This window comes from Musca domestica, unplaced genomic scaffold (assembly GCF_030504385.1).
Source record: "Musca domestica strain aabys unplaced genomic scaffold, Musca_domestica.polishedcontigs.V.1.1 13, whole genome shotgun sequence".
NCBI classification, from domain to species: domain Eukaryota; kingdom Metazoa; phylum Arthropoda; class Insecta; order Diptera; family Muscidae; genus Musca; species Musca domestica.
In genome coordinates, this window is record NW_026712172.1 from 8086950 (window position 1) to 8109466 (window position 22517).

Genomic DNA, 22517 nt, shown 5'->3' on the forward strand with positions numbered 1-22517 from the left:
CTTATAACTCAAGAACGGCTGGAAGGATTTTGTAAATTCTCACAAATTCAGAATGGATTTTTGACAGAAAAGAATAAATTCTGGAAACATCGCAAATTTTTAGAAGATGTTCTCAAAATATTTAGTGTTTTAAATGGTCTACAAAACCAAAAATTGTCCAGATTTTGCTTTTGCCCTACCATCTTCAACTGGAAATTTTTATGAAGTAAGAATTTAGGACAGCGCTGAAGCCAGGCATTTTGGATGATCATCGAATAATATTTAACTGGTTAAATGGTCAACAATTTTGTGTGAAAAGATTACAAATTAGCGAAATCGAAAATATGTGAATGTGAAATTTCTGTTCATTCCGAAGCACCGAATTAGGTATTTGACGTAGTAAGAACAGTACCGATGTTTTTTTTTTTTTAAATTTCGAAAAGCAATTAGATTCAAAATGATATGGGAGTGTTTCTTAGAGGAGTCGTCATTCCAGTCAAAAGTTTTCTGATCTGCAAAAACTTTACCGCCAATTGTATTGTTATAGGGCATCAAATGGTCGACCCCACCCAACCATAGCCTTCGTTTACTTATTAAGGTTAAAGTCGTTCTTCATGTGAGTGCAAAAACTCCCCTACAAAGCATCAGTTTCACTTCACCTGTTATAAAATTCCACCGTTTTTAGAAGACGCCAAAAGTCCAAATCTTACCTAAATGCCACATACATGAATATGTATATTAAAAAGACATGATATAGCTAAAGTCGTACTTTTTGTGGGTTCATGGAAAAATCTTCTACAATGGGTCTCCCGTATCAATGATTTTGGATTTAATCCAAAGATTTTATCAAATTTGAAAGCCCAATCTTAAATATAGGAAAAGATATTTCAAACTTTAGTGGCCCCTTTGTACATAGTCAAAATTATAAGAGGACTTTAATAATTGTTAGCCTAAAAATCCGAAACTTCGTTTGGCGTTTTGGTCTACAAACGTGCTCTATAAAGTCCATTTGACATTTTCCACATCCCATATTGTACAGTGAAATTATAAAAAAAAATCTGCTAAATTTCTTAGAAATAAACAAAACCTTGTTTTTTTAACCAAAACTGATGATATTTTTTTATGATACATATTGAAAAAAATTATTTTTTTTAGAGACTCACAATAAATTTGATCTACAAGAATTCTTCTTTGAAACTTTCTCCAAAAAAATAAGTAAAAAGGGAGATTTTGTCTTTGATTGGAAACGTAGTAAATTAATAGAAAAACAAGCAATCACATAATTTTGACTTGAAGTACATACATACATTTCGCTATTGCTATGAGATATTTCCATAAAAACTCTTATACCTAGATGTATGATTAATTCCGAGATTTTTAGTAAAATTATGTGTGGAATATTTCTTCTTTTTAAATCTCGTTCCTAAAAAAGGCACATTATGCCATTTTCAGGCGTCAACTCGAAAAAAAAAAAAACTAAAGAAATATGTATCAAAAAATTAAGAAATATTTTCGGATTTATTTTGTTAATTTACTTATAATGAAATTTGATGCGGAATAATTTCGTCTTTACCATCATCTTTCTAAAATTACGTTTTTTCGGAGATTTTTGCATAAAATCGCATAAAGTATGGCATTAACACTAAAATGTCTCTTTAATACAGGGTTGCCCATATTCGACGGACCTATCTGGCAACGCCATAACTTTTGACAGAGATGTCACGTCGCTTAATGACATAACGCGTTTGAAGCGTCAGTCCAAGCAGATTTTTACCATGAACCAATACACGCCACGCGAGCTCTCTGAAATTTACATTCAACAGAAGAAGTCAATTGTGAAAACTCAACGTGCTTTTAAAACATTAAAAAATGTGAGAAGTGCGCCTTCTAAGAACACCGTTAAGCGTTTATACGAAAAATTTTCGACTGGTAAGGCTCTTTCTAATCCGAAGAGGCCATATAAAAGTCGACCAAGGCGATCGGCCGAGAACATCGCTGCCGTGCGGGCCAGTGTTGAGAGGTCCCCAAGAACATCCCAAAAACGCCGTTCTCAGCAGTTGGGCATGGCTCGGTCCACTTTACAACGGATTATTCGCATTGATTTGCATTTGTTCCCGTACAAAATTCAATTGACGCAAAGAATGTTGCCTGCGGACAAGCCTCGTCGATTGAAATGGGCCCAAAGGTCCGTCGAATTTGGGCAACCCTGTATATAAGAGATCCTGGCGTTTAGGTAATATTTAAACATTTTACATCTTCTAAGACCTATAGCAGAATCTTATGACAAATAATTTCGTAAAATATTTTGACTTGTTATAATTCTCTTTAAGGGGAGTAGTCATATTTTTTTAAAAAAGGACCTAGAAAAGGCCCCTTTTTTTGACTCGCAAGAGGGTAAAATTTTAGACCAAAATATTTCACGGATTTTTTCTCTGCAATATTACCGAAGACATTATATGCCTGAAATTCACAGATTCGGAAGAACCTTACAAAACAAAGTTCAAAAATGGTTTCCTGTACGATAATGAAAACAACCGTTCAAAAGTTACATAGTTTTGAACAGGAAAACAATTCTGAATATCGGAATATGAGAGTAGAGTTAATAAAGAAGACACCTGTATCGACGTTTTGAAAGTTTACATCGCAAAGTAACTTAAATAGAGAGGACAAATTCCCCGCCATCTTCCACGCATTTTGAAATTTTATGTTTAAGATTCCTCGATTATAAAAATAATTCGCTACCTAGATCCACGTTTTCATATAGTCCCAATTAAACGGTGCATAGCTATATTCGATATTTTGATGTTTTTAGCCACATTTTTCCCTAGAATGCTTTCATATTCGGAATTCGCAATAGGTAATATCTTTTCTGGCAATAAGTTGACTATAGAGATCCACGTTTGCGTATAACCCCATATAACTGTGACATTTGATATCGGAAATTTTAAAATTATTTCAAAATGTTTCAACGGAATTATTTTACAGTTTGTAAGTTCCTTCCAAATGGTGGAGGGTACAAAAAATTCGGTTCTTTTTGATGCTTTCGATCTAAGTTTTGGATTTTTCTTTTAAGAATCAAACTTGAGTAATTTCAAAATTTAACAAGTAAAAAAGCTTTAAGTTCAGCCGGGCAGAACTTTTAATACGCTCCACCATTTTGAAAAAAATTGGCAATTTTCAAACCAAAAAAAAAAAAAAACAGTAAAGAAAGTCTTAAAGTCGGGCGGCCCGACTTTATAATACCCTACACCACTTTGCTAATTTAGTAGAGCTCCGCAAAACAATTAAAAGTTTTTATAGCAGAATTCAATCATACACGCTATGATTATAATTATAATTTAAAGATCAAAGGACTAAATATGCCGAAGCATTTGTGTCTTTTAAGTTCGGACTTGTATTGTCCATTTGGTGCAAAATTAATTTGAAATCAGATAAAGATATATATGGGAGCTATATCTAAATCTAAACCGATTTCGATAAAATTTGGCAAAGATATTTCTGAGCTGTATTTGCATTTTACGGCTGCGGAGGACAAAAATAACAAATCGGATGAATAACTCCCTTTAAAGGGAAGAGTTATAGCTATATCTGAACCGATCTTTACGAAATTTGACATACTAGCTTCTAGACTCAATTCGGTCGTAAGTGTCAAAATCCATCCCATTTGGACAAATATTAGACGTTTGGTGCACAATAAAAGGTAAATCGGACGAAGTTATATATGGGAGCTATATCCAAATCGGAACCGATCTTGATAAAATTTAGCAAATATAGTTCTGAGCTGTATTTGATATATTTCCCTGAATATTGTTGTTATAGAGTGCATATTACGGCTGCAGAGGACAAAAATAACAAATCGGATAAACAATATATATGGGAGCTATAGCTATATCTGAACCGATTTCGATCAAATTTGGCATACTTATTTTAAGGCCTAATTTGGTTGTATGTGCGAAATTCCATAATTTTCGGATGATATTACACGTTTGGTGCACAATAAAAGGCAAATCGGACGAACATATATATGGGAGCTATATCTAAATTTTGACCGACTATCTCCAATTTCAATAGGGTTCGTTCTTGGGCCAAACAGATGTTGTTTGGAAAATTTCATCTCAATCGAATAATAAATGCGACCTGCATTTTGTTCACAAGAATATATGGACAGAGGGACGGACGGACTCACATGCATAAATCAACTCAGAAAGTGATTCTATGGAGATCCTTAAAAGTAACTATGGGTCTATCTCGCTTCCTTCTCCATTACCACTATGTGGTGTAGGGTATAAATAGTTAAAAATGTTATTAAAATCTTATATTAGGATCTATACGACGACGGGACCTGCATGAGCAACGTTTGTTATAAGCCATTACAGTATTCACATGCGAAACTTGAAAAAAATTATCAAAATACCGAATATACGGAGGTACCATTATATGGGGGCTATACGAAGACGTGGACCTGCACAGACAACTTTAAACAACAAATTTGAAACTATTCCGTTGAATAAGTCGCTAAAATCATCAAAATACCAAATATCAGGAGGTGCCGTTATATTGGGACTATACGAATGTATATTTCTAGGTGTTTGAAACAGAATGACAAACTTAATGTGTGGAACTTCCCCGCCTTCCTTCGAGTGCATGCCGATTTAAGTTTGTAAAACGCCAAAGCCTTCGTCTTATAATGTCGGACTCTCCACCATGAAAAAGAGGATCTATTAGCTTTGTCATTCCATTGTAGCATCCCTAAATATTCGTCGTAGCCCCCATGAAGTATATATATTCACGATCTGCATAAAATTCTAATTCAGCCACACAATATTTGACGTGGACCTGCAAAATTTGGCGGAACAATTTGTATTGTGTGTAGGATGGTTGGTATTGAAAATGGGATATATCGGTCCACGTTTTTGTATAGTCCCCATACAACAGTACTTCTCGATATTCTGTATATTGATAATTTTTGTCACATTTTTCCACGGATTTGTGCAAAAATTCGAATTTCTATTTTATAATGGGTTCTAGCTCCAGTGGCAGAACATGGAATATTTAGGTCTACGTTTTTCTATTGCGCACATATAACGAACCCACCAATATTTGGTATTTTGATAATCCTAGTCACGTTTACGCACAAAATTGTTTCAAACTTGATATTTAAGAAGATTTGGTAGATGACAATTCTTGAAGTATAAAATTGTCTATGGGGGATTCCGCTTTGGTATGGCCCGCATATAACGTCCTCACCCACTTTATGGATTTTTGAAAAGTTTAACAGCATTATCCAAACAGTCTTTTGTAGTTTAAAGTGGAGCACGTTTGAATTCAGATACTTTTATATAAAAATGATTGCTTTACCCAATGAAGGAGAGTATTAAAAGTTCGACCCGGCCGAACTGATTGTTTTTTCCCTGTTTGTATTTAAATTTATTTAAAACTAGCTGACCCTGTCCGCGTAGCCGGCCCGTAGTTTTAGTCTATTATGCATATTTGTCAAAGCATAATTATTCAAAGATATGACTGTTATAAGTGTTCATGTATTGGTCGATTAATTTTTAGTTTTTAGTCAAATGAGCAGTAATTTGAAATATAATTTGAAATATAATATATATTTCAAATTATAATATAATATAATTACTATTTTACTCCAATTACCGTAAGATGGGAACTAATTTTATTTGTCATTTAAATTGTAAATTGGAGACGCCATAAAGTCCATATTTTTCATCATAGTATAATTCAATGACGATTCAACAAATATTCGGTCCCGTGCTACTTTCTTATATTTATAATTTGTTCTTGTTTTTCACAATTTATTTGATTTGGGATGTACATCTATATCTACGTTCCCAACCAATATTCTCTTGGGGGTTACAAATTCAATAGAATACAAAATTTTCTTTTCTGACCACACATTAGATGTGAAAGTGGACTTGGGATACTCCAATGTGGGGACTTTACATGAATAAATTTCTATGTGGCAATTATCTGTACGATGGTTCCTTACGCCAGGGTAGCATAAATACAATTTTTTAGTGGTCAAGACCAATATGGGCCCTACTCCGAGAATTTTCTACTCCCTTAGAAACAAAGATGCCAAATAAGGGCCAAAAATAGAAGAAAATGACGAAGACTCCAAAAATAGCTTAAATCATACAATGGTTATTTATGATCGATATCATATATCATATTGCAGGTCATGCAAAAACGATTTAAGGTATCTTAAATGTTCGGGAAGAATTTTTGGAAGGATAGAAATCCTTTTCTTACTAAAAGTCCCATTCGCTCTTCTATTTCGCACCCTTTATATTTGGTACTTTACTGATTATAGTCCCAAAAATTTTTGCATTTTGAGCTCTCATTGGACGGATTATTGTCACATGAAAGAAGTAGGTCCACGCTTTGAAATGAGCCCCATTAGTCTTTTTCGGTCATTTTTGTTTGTTTAAATGTCTGCGCATCTTCCAGCTGAAGCACGATGTAGGCCCTGGAGTTGAAAGGTAGGTGTTAGTTACAATCGTATTTCGCACTTATTTCATTTTTTGGTGAAAAATTGTATATAGTGAAAAATTATTCTTTATTTCGTTCACAAAAAATCCACTGAATTCAATATGATAATACAAATTGAAAAAAAAAATGACAAAAGAATAATAACAAATTGAAAAAATCTTCAACTTGTTCGGTGATTTTTTACAGCAACTGTTTAAAGATCCTTACAAAGTTTGTCAATAGAATGTACTTTTATTTTAAAATTCAATTCCATTGGACATTTTTTTCGATATTTTCCCGTTTTGAGAATTTTTGTAATGAGATCTCTTTTTTCGTAATTTTTTTTAGCGATTTTGAAAAGGTTATTATCTTCTAACTTTGGTGTGACCGCGTTAAATTATTTCGATATCATCTATTCCGTTTCGCCACCACATAATTCGGTACTACACTTCCATGTAACCCGTCATCAATTTCAGTTCTCAAGAAATCAAGTCAATTAAATAAATTGATATTAATATTCGAATTCAAAAATAAAAAAATATAAAAAACACTACAAATGTACATTAGAAAAAAGTAAGTCAAAATGGAAAAAAATCATGCAAAATAAAACATTACTATTGTACATTTCAAAAGTCAAAATGAAAATGTTAATATATCACATTTTTACGTGATTTTTTTTTTGTATATTATCCATTTCGGACAGGAGACAATTCCGAATTTGTATGAATCATTAAAATCAGTTCAGCGGTTCTTAAGTTATAAGCGTAGTAACTAACACAACTTTCATTTATATATATAGATTATTTCCTAAACTAAATTTAATAATTTTTAATGCAACTCATTTTAAATTCTTCGTAGAAAATAATACAAAAAAGTCCATTTCCATTAGTAAAATAAAATTGTTACCTATGAATGAATGAATTCGAGAACGTTAAAACATTAAAAAGTATTTTACTTATCTCAAAAGAAACGCACACATGCAGCACACTTCGTATATTATGTATTAACATGTGTGTGTGTGTTTGAAAAAATAAATTAAAATAAAATTTGCTGATCCATTTTCATCTACATGCACTTGCCCTGTAACCACTTTGAAATGTTAAGTCCTGCGCCTGGTTGTCTGTCTGAGCTTTGTAGCAGATCAACTCATCTCTGACGGGGTACTCGCTGACGTTGGACTGAGATATAAATGTGTGTGTGTGAAACCATTTTGCATATCCTTTTGCAAATTTGGTCATATTTGCTATTTAGGGTGGTGCTGGTGGCCGTGATGTTGGTGGTAGGTAGGTGGTTCCGCCATGTATGTATACACAAAATGGCTATGTATATTTTATGTATGTATGTATAATACCACTCCTTCCACATAACTTAAATATGCATTTGGCATATATGAGATGACAGAATACATAATGATTTTGTTTGGGTTCAATTTGCAATAACAATATGCATTTCACATACATGTGTATAATGTATGTAGACACAAATGATGTGTCTGTGTGTATGCCACTTTTTCTATATTTGAACAAAAAGTCCTTGTTCGGCGCTTCATCTGTGTGCATTTTCTGATTTTCCTATAATAAATGGTACATTGTTAATTCTCTGTTCTCTGCTCTCACACATACACACATTAACAAACTTTGACATGTGTGTGTGTGTTGTGCAACACTGCAAAAGTCCTAGTATGAACAATTTATTCGCAGTTCTACCATATAAATTGGACTAATTTATTTTGAAATCGTTAAAAATTTATGGCAAATGTGTTTGATGGCTTTTGTTAAGTGTCCTTAAGTGCATTGCATCATTTTAGTTTATGCAGAAAGAAGCTTTTTCAAAAGAGAAAACTTTTGAAAATTGAATAGATTTTTCAGCATATTTGATAATAGGCAAGATGAACTACATAAATTTCTATTTACATTTTCAGAAAATTATGTCATTAATAATGAATTTTATAGCAATCAATTATCTTTTATGATACTCAAATTTTCTTTAAAATGAGTAAAAAAACATTGAGTTGGGCCGTGCCGAACCTTTAATACCTCCATCTTTGGGTAAAGGAAACATTTGTATATCTATTAAAAAGGAAAATGTTTGTGTGTTTGCTTGTAATTTATGGACTCGAAAACCGCTGAATAGATTTTCCTGAAAATTTCCATATACACTGCAACATCGCCTGAAAGTAACATGGGCTATATACATTTTTGAATTTCCACTTGGAACTGGAGATATACCATTAGAATCGGAGGAACCTCCCAAAAAATTAGATTTTATATGCACATATCTATTGATTGGTTGAAGATACAGTCTCCAAATTTGGAATATGTAACGGAATTTGGAAAAAAATAAGTTTGCCAAATTATATTGTAATCGGTTCAGATTTGGATATAGCTCCCATATATATTTTCGACCGATTTCGTTCATTTGATGCCTCAAACACAATATGAATGTTCGATTCCAATGAAATTTGGAATGTGTGACGGGATTTAATCCGAAAATAAATTTGTCAAATTATATTGAAATCGGTTCAGATTTGGATATAGCTCCCATATATATTTTCGGCCACATGTAACGGGATTTTGATTAGAAAATAAATTAGTCAAATTATATTAAAATCGGTTCAGATTTGGATATAGCTCCCATATATATTTTCCGCCGATTTCACATATTTGATGCACAAAACACGATACGTATATCCGATTCCAATGAAATTCGGCATGAGTGGCTAAATTTGGTACAAAAATAAATTTGACAAATTATATTCAAGTCCGCTCAGATTTGATTGTAGCTCCCATATATATACTCAGCCGATTTCACATATTTGATGCACCCAAAGCGAGAGAGACAAAATCTGTCACCAGAAAAAATTTCCAAATTATTTTGAAATCAGTTGAGGTTTGGATATAGCTAACATATATATTTCGGCCGATTTCATACATGTTATGCACCAAACATGATATATATGACCGATACCAATGTAATTCAGAATGTGTGGCGGAATTTTGTTACAATAATAAATGTGACAAATTAATTGGAAATTAGTTAAGATTTGGATATAGCTCCCATATATATATATTATCGGCCGATTTCACATATTTGACGCACCAATTTCAATGAAATATGAAAGGTGTGGCGGAGTTTGGTGTAAAAGTATTTTTTTTTTATTATATTTAAATCGGATAAGATTGGGATATGATTTTAATAAGAACCATTGACCCACAACGCCTTAGGCTAACACTAAAAAACAACACAACAATTTATTTGAAATACGCTTATTACGGCGAAGTATGTTGCTATCTCGAATTCACTAATTGCAATAGAAATGCCACTCAACTTCAAAAGATTGCAGTTTACTGCACGCTTGGTATTTGCTATGAAATAAATAAATCCGAAGGACAAACCCTTCGTGTATGTATGTCATGTTACTGCTTTTCTAATAGTTTTGGTTCGCATTAAAGTAGTGCGATAATTTTTATTTTCTAATTTTTAAATTTGTTTTTTTTTTTTTTTTTTTTTAACCAACAACCAATATTTGTAAAAAAAATCAAAAGGGGTAGCGAAGCGCACCGGGTTCAGCTAGTTATATATAAAAGTATCTGAATTCAAGAGTGTTCAACATTAAACTTCATATAACAATAAAACCGTTTGGATAATGCAGTTAAACTTATAAAAAACCCATAATGTGAGTGATGCCGTTATATGGGCCATACCGAAACGAGTGCCTTTAGTTAATTTTAAAATCCGTGGAAAAATGTAGCAAAATACATAAAAATAAGGAATATCAGGAAGTACCGTTATATGGGGTTAATACGAAATATTATATGGGATTTACGTGCAATGTTCCGACAACGGAGCTGGAACCCACTACGAACTACAAATACCAATTTTTATACAAATCTGTGGACAAATGTGGCAAAAAATCATCAAAATACCGAAGATCTTGAGTAATTCTTATATGGGGGCTATACGAAAATGTGGGCTGATATATCTCATTTTTAATACATTTTCAAGGTGGAGGATATAAAAATGAACAAAGATGTTATGAGGTATAATATTTATAACATACTGGGTCAAGGTGGGTTGGCTTCTGAAGACCGCTAAGAATCTATCACGAGGAATAAAATCGTAGACCCCAAAAGTAGAATAGGTCAACGTGATACCTCTTGACCTCCAGGTCATTGCGTAAAGCTAGTAAAATATCAATTGTCAATTGGTTTCAAAAAATAGTACCTGTCACATTATTTATTTAAAATGTTTTACAAAACGAACAAATTTCAAAAAAGAAAAAGAAAAAATTCGGATTGAGATTTCTTTTAGCCCTTACACTTACACAAGCAAAAAGGCGGCTAAGTTCGGCCGGCCCGAATTTTTTATATCCTCCACCATTCGGAAGGCAAACAAGTAAAAACGCAGTAAGTTCGGCCGGGCCGAGCTTTGAATACCATCTACCATTTGGAACGAATTAGAAAATTTTCAAAACATCAAATCCATTAAAAATTTAACAGAATGAATAATTAAAATATCTAATATCGAAAGGTGCCGATATATGGGGGGATATACGATATTGTGGACCTATATAGGCAGTTACCTTTCAGGGGTTAAAGTGCTCAGAAAGAACTCCTTGTGTGGATTTTCAGATAATACCATAGGAAAATATGGCTAAAATCATCAAAATACCGGGGGTACCGTTATATGGGGGATATACGATGTCGTGGACCTATATAGAGAATTCTCTTCCAAGGGATAATTTACCACAATGAACTCCTTGTGTGGATTATCAGACAATTCCGTTAAAAAATGTGGCTAAAGTCATCAAAATACCGAATATCGGGGGGTACCGTTATATGGGGGCTATACGATATCGTGGACCGATATAGCCCATCGAACTTGACCTGTCTGCAGACAAAAGAGGGATCTGTGCAAAATTTTAGCTTCCTATCTTAATTCGTTTAGACTGTAGCGTGATTACAACAGGCGGACAGACGGACGGACAGGGCTAAAACGTCTTAGAATTTTACTCTGATCAAGAATATATATACTTTGTTGGGTCTAAAATGATTATTTCGATGAGTTACAAACAGAATGACGAAGTTAATATACCCTCCATACTATGTATGGTGGAGGGTATAAAAATAACGAATATCAGGAGGTCCACGTTTTCATGGACTTTTACGTACAATGTTCCGCCAACGGAGCTGGAACCCTACAAATGCCAATTTTAAGACAAATCCGTGGAAAAATGTTGCAAAAATCATCAAAATACCGATGATCGGGAGGAATCCTTGTATGGGGGCTATACGAAAATGTGAAATGATATATCTCATTTAAATGCCATTTGAGGTTTAATAAAGTGTGTTTTTTAAGCTAGATAGAACTTTAAATTGTAGAAAGTAACACAAACAAGTAAAAAAGCTGTAAGATCGGCAGGGCCGAACTTTGAATACCCTCCACCATTTGGTACAAATTTAACAATTTTCAAAAAAAAAAATAAAAATAAAATCCCTTAAAAATCTGTTAAAATCTTGAAAATGATGTGGACCTGCATAGGCAACTTTTGTCACAAGCTATTACAATATTGAAATGCGAAACTTGAAAAAAATCTGTTTATAATGCACAGGCAATTTTCTGTCATAGGCTGTAATATCGAACTTCACGAACTTCAAATGCGAAATTTGAAACAATTTCGGTAAATAATGTCGCTAAAACCATCAAAATACCGAATATCGGGTGGTACCGTTATATCGGGGCTATATGAAGGCGTGGACCTACATGGCTCATTTTTTCACTTAGGATGTAGTATCTATTACGAACTTCAAATACCAAACTTGAAACGATTCCGGGGGTATCGTTATATGGGGGCTATATGATAACTTGGACCTACATGGCCCATTTACAAACTTAACCTGCCTACTGGCAAAATATACATGCGTGCACAATTTTAGCCTTCTATCTCAATTTGTTCGAAAGATAGCGTGATTACAACAGACAGACGGACGGACAGACAGACAGACAGACAGACAGACAGACAGACGGACATCACTAAATCGACTTAGAATTTTACGCTGATCAAGAATATATATACTTTGTTGGGTCTGACATGAGTATTTCGAGGAGTTACAAACGGAATGACAAAATTAATATACCCTCCATAGTATGGTGGAGGGTATAACAAATAAATATTGTACAGTGTTTTGAAATTTCAATATCATGCTTTTCGGAGCACTGTAAAACACTCCGAAAACTCTAATTTCCCGATTATAAAACTGTGAACAAATCCCCAAAAATCTAAAATTTGAGATCAGAAGGGAGGCTGCCCATTTTTTACAAAGCAGAGAGATTGTTCTAAAACGGACGGACATTGCTAAATCGACTTAGAATTGAAAAATGGTAAAATGAATATTGTGAGGTGCTACAAACGGAATGACGGAACATAATCTATGCTGAAGGGCGTAAAAAATGTCATCAATTGTTTTTCTAAAATATTGTTTTCAACAGCGACATATTTAAAAAAAAATTTTGAGCTATAGATATATACCCTAAATGAGGATAAGGAATAATTTCAAGATTTTTTAACCATATTTTCATATATAATTTAGCCAATTTTTTACATTCTTTGTTGAATTATGCCGATTATGAAATTTGGATTAGAATTTCAGGAAATTCGTTTATTTTATGTATATAGTGTTTTCGGCAATATTTCAGACAATAATACGCGGATTATTTTCATCAGAAATTTTAACCCACAAGCGAATAGTCAAAGGGGTAATTTCGGGTCTCTTTTTTCAAAATATGGTTAGAAACTACCTTTTAATGTGACAACAGTCTTTCAAAATATTTTAATTTTTTTTTTTTTTGTATAAGATTCTACTATAGGTCTTAGAATACTTTAAAAGTCCGACAAAAAGAATTTTGGTGAGAATTATCCAGAAAAAAAAGTTATTCATGATGGAATTCAAGCGTGACAGAGGGATTTCTTTATATTTGGCTGGAAAACCACAAGTGGTTAGAGCACTCCAGCATTTAAATAAATTTTTTGTGTCTCGTACCATCGCTCGTTACTGGTAGCGTAGCCCGACGTCAAGGAAGTGGACAGAAGAATACAGCAACATCAGCAGAAATGGTTCGAATAAAGAAGCGACTTAATCGAAACCTTCATCGCAGTGGCCGAAAATGGCTACTGAGCTGAACATATCGCAACATTCCATTCGGCAAATATTGAAAAATGACCTCGGGGTAAAGTCATAAAAATTCCAAAAAGTGCAAAGAAAGAAAATAGACTCAAAAGAGCTAAAGAGTGGCTTCGCTTGGCCGAAAGTGGTGAACTGCCGAATTTAGTTTTCTCCGATGAGAAAACATTCGTTGTCCAACAGTTTGTAAACAAACAAAATGATCGTGCTTACTTGCCAAAGAAGTCAGCTAAAAATTTGCACCTTCGGTTGGCCACTTGAACTCAAGCGACGGCCATGGTGATGGTGTGGGCCGCCATAACAGCCGATGGTCGCTCTCCGCTCATATTAATCGACCGTGGCGTCAGAATAAATGACGAATATTATAGCGAACATTTTCTGGGGGGTGTATTAAAGCCTTGGGAACGTAACAATCTTGGCCGCAGACCTTGTACATCCCAACAGTACTCAGCACGCACCACCCAAGAATGGTTACAAAATAAGGTTCCTCGCTTCATTTCCAGTGCACAATGGCCACCAAAATCTCCGGATACCAATGCGTTGGACTCTTGTGTCTGGATTATTTTGGAAAGCAAGGTTGGCACTAAAAAATATCAAATTGTCAATCACCCCAAGCAAGTGTTTCGCCGGAAGTGGGCCAAAATACCGCAGAGCAACTTTAGGACATCGTCTGACGGTTTCATTGGACGTTAAAAGGTCATTATGAAACATATTCTAAAATTTGATGTTATTTCCGAAATTTTTTACTTTCATTCAACAAAAGTTAAAAAATGTAAAAATTATGGCGCTTGACTTTGTTGTAGTTTTTATCTCACCCTGTAATGGTACCTCCCGATTTTAGCGGCATTATTTACCGGAATTGTTTCAAATTTGGTGTTTGAAGTTCGTAATGAACACTACAGCCTACGACAGAAAATTGTCTGTGCAGTTCTATGTCTTGGTATAGCCCCCATATAACGGGACCTGCCGAAATTCGGTATTTTGATGACATTATTTACCGGAATTGTTTCAAATTTGGCATTTGACGTTCGTAATGGATACTACAGCCTATGACAGAAAATTGTTTATGCAGGTCTACGTTTTCGTGTAGCCATAATATAACGGTACCTCCCGATATTCAGTATTTTGATGATTTTACCTACATTATTCACCGATTTTTTTTTTCAAGTTTCGCATTTGAATTTTGTAATGGCTTATGACAAAATTTGCCTATGAAGGCCCACGTCGTCGTATATACCCTAACATTACGGCTACATTCGGTATCTTTGAGATTTTAACAGAATTTTTTATCGTATTTTATTTTTTTTGAAAATTGCCAAATTCGTTCCAAATGGTGTTGGGTGTTCAAAACTAGGCCCGACCTAACTTTTTTACTTGTTACCTCTAATTTCATAGTCTGCTAGATCTACTTCGAAGTAACTGAAAAATTTACTTCTGCTTGCACAGTGTTATTTGTCAAGTCAAGTTAGCGCAGCATAAAGTAATGTAATTTCTTCTCTGTGTGAAGAGTATATAAAATTGATTTCGTAGCCATGTACCCAATTTAAATATAAATATTTAATGTATTTTCTAAAATCTCAAAAACTTACCTTACTTGGTGTAATATTTCTTCCAGTTGATATTTAATTTAATGCGGATTAAACTCGCCTCTAGTACACACAGATTCTAAGGAAACGTCTTTTCTTCTTCTTTAAAAAAATCACCTTTTCTTAACAATATATTTGTCTGATTTATTCTCTTGTCTAAAAATTGTTGTTTACTTTTTTTGGAATTTTTCGTTTAATTAGTTTTTTTGTTTTTTATAAAATGTCTTTTTATTGTTTATAAAAACTGTTTTTTTTATTAAAAAATTATCATTAAAGTCACAAACCCTTTTATTGCAGTGCTTTTTTGTTTTAAATTTAAATAGTTTTTTCTTCTGCCTTAGAAATAGTTTTAAAGTTGTTTTGTTGTTGTTGATAATGAATTTCAATAAATTTGGCCTTTTTGCAAAGAAAAAAAGTTCTTTTATTTGTTAACCATTGAAATGTTTGTTGTTGCTTTTTTGTTGTTGTTGTTGTTAAAAAGAAGAAAGTTCTTAAAGTTGTCGTGTTGGTTTTTCAACAGAAAATTTCGTCGTCTTGGATTAGCTTAAAATCGTTGGAAGTCCTTCTTGTTGTAAACGTGTGTGGGTGTGTGTGGGTGTCTGTGTTAAGGGTGTACTGGTAGTGAGTGAGATCCTGTTGGGGCTTATACAACTCTTTTTTGTTTTTATTAATTACGAAAGTCTTTGCTCAAAATCCTTAAACACTCATATATCCTTGTGTAAATATATAAAACATCAATATTTTTATATTTTTTTTTTTCTTTTTTGTGGGGAGTTTTACGACTTGTTTTCTTTTAAAAAATGTTTTCTTAGTTTTGTTGTCTTACACTTATTTTCTATATAAAATGCACATACACACCATTTATGAAAATTGCTTATCTTTTAGTTTATTTTGTGTTTGGGGCGGGGGAGGGTATTATTGTTTGTCTTTGTATTTCTGTCGGATATTTCTTAGCAATAACCGGGCGAGAGTAGTTCTTAAAAAATATTCACTCTTTTTATGATCAGACCACAACTTTTCTTAATGGGATTCTGTTGGCGAATTTTCTCTTTGTGAAAATTCAATATTTGTTGTATTTTTTAGTTTTATTTGTTTGGTTTGCTTCAATACTGTAGATTTGTTGTTGTTGAGTTTGTGAGCGCCTTAATCTTGATTAAATTCGTTCTTTTCTCCTTTAGTTTGTCGCTGTATTATTTTCATTCTTCTTCTTTTAAATCAAAATTTTTTGAAGAACGTTGACTCCTGATGATACCTGTAATTATGAAAATAAATTATTGTCAAAAATAACGATACAAGAAAGGGTGAGCAGTCCACACTTTTGTGGCGCCCAACTTAGATCTAGGATACATATATAAAATTGGTACATGCATATGTTGTTGATCAACAACGAATTGATTACCTATAGTGTGAGATAAAAACCAGTAAAGAAAGTCCTAAAGTCGGACGGGGCCGACTTTATGATACCCTACACCACTTTGCTAATTTAACCATATAACAATTAAAAGATTTGATGGGAAAATTTAATCATACACCCTATGATTATAATTGTAATTTAAAGTTCAAAGGACTAAATATGCCGAAGCATTTGTATCTTTTAAATTCGGCATTTGGTGCATAGTTAATTTGAAATCAGATAAATATATATATGGAGCTATATCCAAATCTAAACCGATAAAATTTGGCAAAGATATTTCTGAGCTGTATTTGATATATTTCCCTGAATATCGTTGTTGCGGAGTGCATATTACGGCTGTGGGTAACAAATTAAACAAATCGGATGAACAATATATGTGGCAACTATAGCTATATGTGAACCGATCTTCACCAAATTTGGCATACTAGCTCAACTCGATCGCATGTGCCAAATTCCATCCCATTTGGGCAAATATTAGACGTTTGGTGCACAATAAAAGGTAAATCGAAGGAAGTTATATATGGGAGCTATATCCAAATCTGAACTGATCTCGTTAAAATTTAGCAAAGGTATTTCTGAGCTGCATTTGATATATTTTCCCAAATATTGTTGTTACACAGTGTATATTACGGCTGCGGAGGACAAAAATAACAAATCGGATGAACAATATATTTGGGAGCTATAGCTATATCTGAACCGATTTCGATCAAATTTGGCATACTTAATTTCAGGCCTAATTTGGTTGTATGTGCAAAATTCCATACTATTCGGGCTGATATTACACGTTTGGTGCATAATAAAAGCAAATCGGACGAAGATATATGTGGGAGTTATATCTAATTTTTCACCGATTATCTCCAATTTCAATAGGGTTCGACCTTGGGCCAAACAAATTTTGTTTGGAAAATTTCATCTCAATTGGATAATAAATGCGACCTGCATTTTGTTCACAAGAATACATGGACAGACGGACGGACGGACAGACGGACTGACTGACATGCACAAATCAACTCAGAAAGTGATTCTATGGAGATCCTCAAAAGTAATTATGGGTCTATCTCGCTTCCTTCTCCATGTTACAAACAAATGCACTAAGACATAATACCCTTACCACTATGTGGTGCAGGGTATAAAAACTGCAAAGAAGTCCAACGCCATAGTTTTTTTTTTTAATTTTATTGAATGAAAGCAAAATATATCGGAAATAGCATCAAATTTTAGAATAATTTTAGATTTGTTCGGATTGGTCACCTTAAGCCTTAAAACGGGCAATGAAACCGATGTCCTAAAGTTCTCTGCGGTATTTTGGCTCACTTCCGGCGAAACGCTTGCTTGGGGTGATTTTTTAGTGCCAACTTTGCTTTCCAAAATACTCCAGACACAATAGTCCAAAGGATTGGTATCCAGAGATTTTGGTGGCCATTGTGCGCTGGAAATGAAGCGAGGAACCTCATTTTGTAACCATTCTTGGGTGGCGCGTGCTGAGTGAGATGGTGCTGAGTCCTGTTGAAATGTCCAAGGACTGCGGCCAAAATGTGCCCAAGGCTTTAATATACCCTTCAGAATATTTTCGCGATAATATTCGGCACTTATTCTGATGCCACGGTCGATTAATTCGAGCGGAGAGCGAACATCGGCTGAGTTCTGGTGGCCCACCGAAGGTGCACATTTTCAGCTGACCTCTTTGGCAAGTAAAAACGATCTTTTTTTGGTTTACAAACTGCTGGACAACGAATGTTTTCTCATCGGAGAAAAGCAAATTTGGCAGTTCGCCACTTTCGGTCAATCGAATCAACTCTTGAGTTCTTTTGAGTGTATTTTCTTTCTGTTGCGGTGTAAGTTCTTTAACTTTTTGGAAATTCAATGGCTTTACTCCGTGCTCATTTTTCAATATTTGCCGAATGGAATATTGAGATATGTTAAGCCCACGAGCCATTTTTCGGCTTCTCGCTTCTTTAACTTTCGAACCGTTTCTGCTGATGTTCCTGTTTTCTGCCGTCCACTTCCAATCGCACTGTAACGAGCGATTGTATGAGACACAAAAGAATTTTTTCACATTTAAATGCTGGAGTGATCTAACGATAGCCACTTGTGGGTTTCAAGCCAAATATAAAGAAATCACACAATCACGCTTGAATTGTATCAGGAATGACTTTTTTTTCGGGAAAATTCTCACCAAAATGCTTTTGTACGCTTGTAAAGAATATAATGAGCTGTCACTGTTGGACGAGTGGCTTAGAAATGAAAACAGTCGGAAGTTGGTTGCAGTTCTTTCATCTCACCCTGTATATAGACAACGTTTCGATCACATGAGGAAGAACCCATTACAAAGTCTAAGCACCAACTGTGAACAATTTTCTTTGGAAAATGTTACTAAACTAATCGAAATACCGAATGTCGGAGGTATAGTTATATCTCAATTTAAATACCAATCGCTCTGGACACACTGCTGACTAGTATGCCCGTCAAATAATTATAAGCTGTAACTTGATTTCAACAGACAGACGTACATCGTTAATTATGCTAATCCCGACTATAAATAATTTCTAGAACCTTCTGCCAATAATCTCCAAAATTGAAGAAATCTAAACTTGAATTAGAGTTAGGTTGCCCATATTCGACGGACCCATGACTCTTTGGGCCAATCCAATCGACGAGGCTTGTCCGCAGGCAACATTCTTTGCGTCAACTGAATTTTGTACGGGAACAAATGCAAATCAATGCGAATAATCCGTTGTAAAGTGGACCGAGCCATGCCCAACTGCTGAGAACGTCGTTTTTGGGATGTTCTTGAGGACCTCTCAACACTGGCTCGTACGGCAGCGATATTCTCGGCCGATCGCCTTGGTCGACTTTTATATGGCCTCTTCGGATTAGAAAGAGCCTTACCAGTCGAAAATTTTTCGTATAAACGCTTAATGGTGTTCTTAGAAGGCGCACTTCTCAAGTTTTTTAACGTTGAGCACGTTGAGTTTTCACAATTGACTTCTTGTAACTTTCAACTATTTCAGAGCGCTCGCGTGGCGTGTATTGGTTCATGGTAAAAATCTGCTTGGACTGACGCTTCAAACGCGGTATGTCATTAAGCGATGTGACATCTCTGTCAAAAGTTATGGCGTTGCCAGATGGGTCCGTCGAATATGGACAACCCTGTACATTGACAGGTTTCAAAATTGTAATTTGTGATCCATACATGGAAAGTATGGGAGTAGTAAGTAGCTAGGAAGTAGGAACCACCGAGGAACCACCATAAAAGAGGTTTTTCCAGTAGCTGATCATCAACATGCATCCGGAAATTGCAAAGCACAACAACATGCAATTTCCACACATACCATATCTCCGGTGATGTTTAACCTACACCTTTCTGGTATTCTACGACCTACGACGGTGTAGAAATAATAACGTACGCGGATGATTGTACTCTTATGTGTCCGCACTTATTATTAATGTCCTCTGCGAGGGAAAAATCTAGAGAGAGGGAACATGTGGCGCAAAATTTTTGTAGTAAACACATGCAAAATAGACGTTAATAAACAATTTTACGCTACACTGCTCCAGAACGCGGAATATTGGTGACTATTTATTTGACCAATAATCGGCCGGTGACTTTGGTACAACGTGAATTTGTCGCAGATTTCATCACCCTCCAACGCCTACTGGTGAAACACTTCGACGTTTAGCCGCTCGCCTTGAAGAGACTGGCGCAACAAAAGAAGCTGCCACGGAGTATCCATTATGCAGAGAATATGAAAACGTCGTCGACATCGACCAGACGACATGCCGACAGGTATCAGCGGAGTCTTTACAGCGAATTTTGGTACAAGATTTGAAAATGTTTCCGTACAAAGTCCAGATGGTGTTTCAGCTGTTAGCTGTTGACCGCCAATCGCGTCTAACATACGCTCAAACCACCCTTAATCACCACCAAGAAGAAGATGATTTTTTATCAAAAATAATCATGAGTGGTGAGTCCCATTTCCATCTTAGCGGGTACGTAAATAATCTAAAAATCTGCGCATAACCCACAAAGAACAATTACACCTAACCAAAGTCACTGTATGGTTTTTTGCTGGTGGAGTCATTGGATATTTTTTCTTCGAAGACGTTGCGGGCCAAATGGACCGCTCCAGCCTTTTTTTGTGCGGTTTTTTTTGAAGTCTTGGGTTTATGTCAACAAACCTCAGACTCTTTTAACTCTTAAAGACAATATCTGTAAAGAATGTGATTACCTATCGCCGGAAGTTTTCGCCAATGTTATAAAAATTCCATAAAAAGGGTTCAAATGACAATAAATTGTGGCGGCGGCCATTTACATGACATCATATTTTCGACTTGATGTAAAAACCAGTAAAGAAAGTCTTAAAGTCGGGCGAGGCCGACTTTGCTAATTTAGTAGAGCTCCGCTTAACAATTAAAAGTTCGTACACGCTATGATTATAATTTAAAGTTTAAAAGACTCAATATGCCGAAGCATTTGTGTCTTTTAAATTCGGACCTGTATTGACCATTTGGTGCACAATTAATTTGAAATCAGATAAAGATATATGTGGGAGCTATATCCAAATCTGAACCGATCTCGATAAAATTTGACAAAGATATTTCTGAGCGGTAGTTGATATATTTCCCTGAATATTTTTGTTACGGAGTGCATATTACGGCTGTGGGTAACAACTATAACAAATCGGATGAACATTATATATGGTTGTTATAGCTATATCTGAACCGATCTTCACCAAATTTGACATACTAGCTTCTAGACTCAATTCGGTCGTAAGTGCCAAATTCCATCCCATTTGACAAATATTAGACGTTTGGTGCACAAAAAAGGGTAAATCGGACGAAGTTATATATGGGAGCTATATCCAAATCTGAACGGATCTCGATAAAATTTAACAAAGGTATTTCTGAGCTGCATTTGATATATTTCCCCAAATATTGTTATTACAGAGTGCATATTACGGCTGCGGAGGACAAAAATAACAAATCGGATGAACAATATATATGGGAGCTATAGCTATATCTGAACCGATTTCGATAAATTTTGGCATAATTATTTTCAGGCCTAATTTGGTTGTATCTGTAAAATTCCAAACTATTTGGGCAAATATTAGACGTTTCGTGCAGAAAAAAGGGCAAATCGGACGAAGAAGATATGGGAACTATATCTAAATTTTGACAGATTATCTCCAATTTCAATAGGTTTCGTCCTTGGGCTAAACAAACAATAAATGCGAACTGTACTTTGTTTACAAAAGTACATGGACAGACGGTGTAGGGTGTGGTGTAGGGTATAATTACGCTCTGAAAATCCGCGCGCAACCTACGAAGAGTCATTACACCCGAAGTCGTGGGTTTATGTCAACAAAGCTCAGACTCTTTGAACTCTTAAAGACAATATCTGTAAGGATTACCTATCGCCGGAAGTTTTGGCCAATGTTATAAAAATTCCATAAAAAGGGCTCAAATGACAATAAATTGTGGCGGCGGCCATTTACATGACATCATATTTTTGGCTCGATGTAAAAAAATATATGAGAGAACCTCTAGATCAACAGGGATATCGCAGGACCGAATGGTATTCACTCTGACGCGGTCACAGAAGTCATGGAGGAATACAGAATGAATACCATACTCGGAGACCATCCTCCTTGCATCACAGCAGACAAAGCGGAGTAGTTTCAGCACAATTAAGATCTGGATGGTGGATTGACAGCAATGTGCAGAAGAGCGTGTGCCACAGGCCCACATGACACGGTGCACCTATTTCAATTCCCAGCCCACAGAAATAGTTATTTAGAAGCGCCAACATCTTAGACAATTTTCATATATTCTATGATACGATTACAGTGCGACAAATTTTATTTTATT

The 22517-nt window shown here is 34.9% G+C and overlaps 1 protein-coding gene across 3 annotated transcripts in view; it reads right to left on the reverse strand.

Annotated features, from left to right (window-relative positions):
• The window catches only part of LOC101900427 (ELAV-like protein 3), a 139043-nt gene that overhangs the window by 107991 nt on the left and 8535 nt on the right, over positions 1–22517 (reverse strand). For all 3 annotated transcript variants that reach the window (XM_059118601.1, XM_005183373.4, XM_059118602.1), the window contains exon 2: positions 15244–16487. The gene's annotated coding sequence lies outside the window, so the exon portion shown is untranslated. The remainder of the gene's footprint in view (positions 1–15243; positions 16488–22517) is intronic.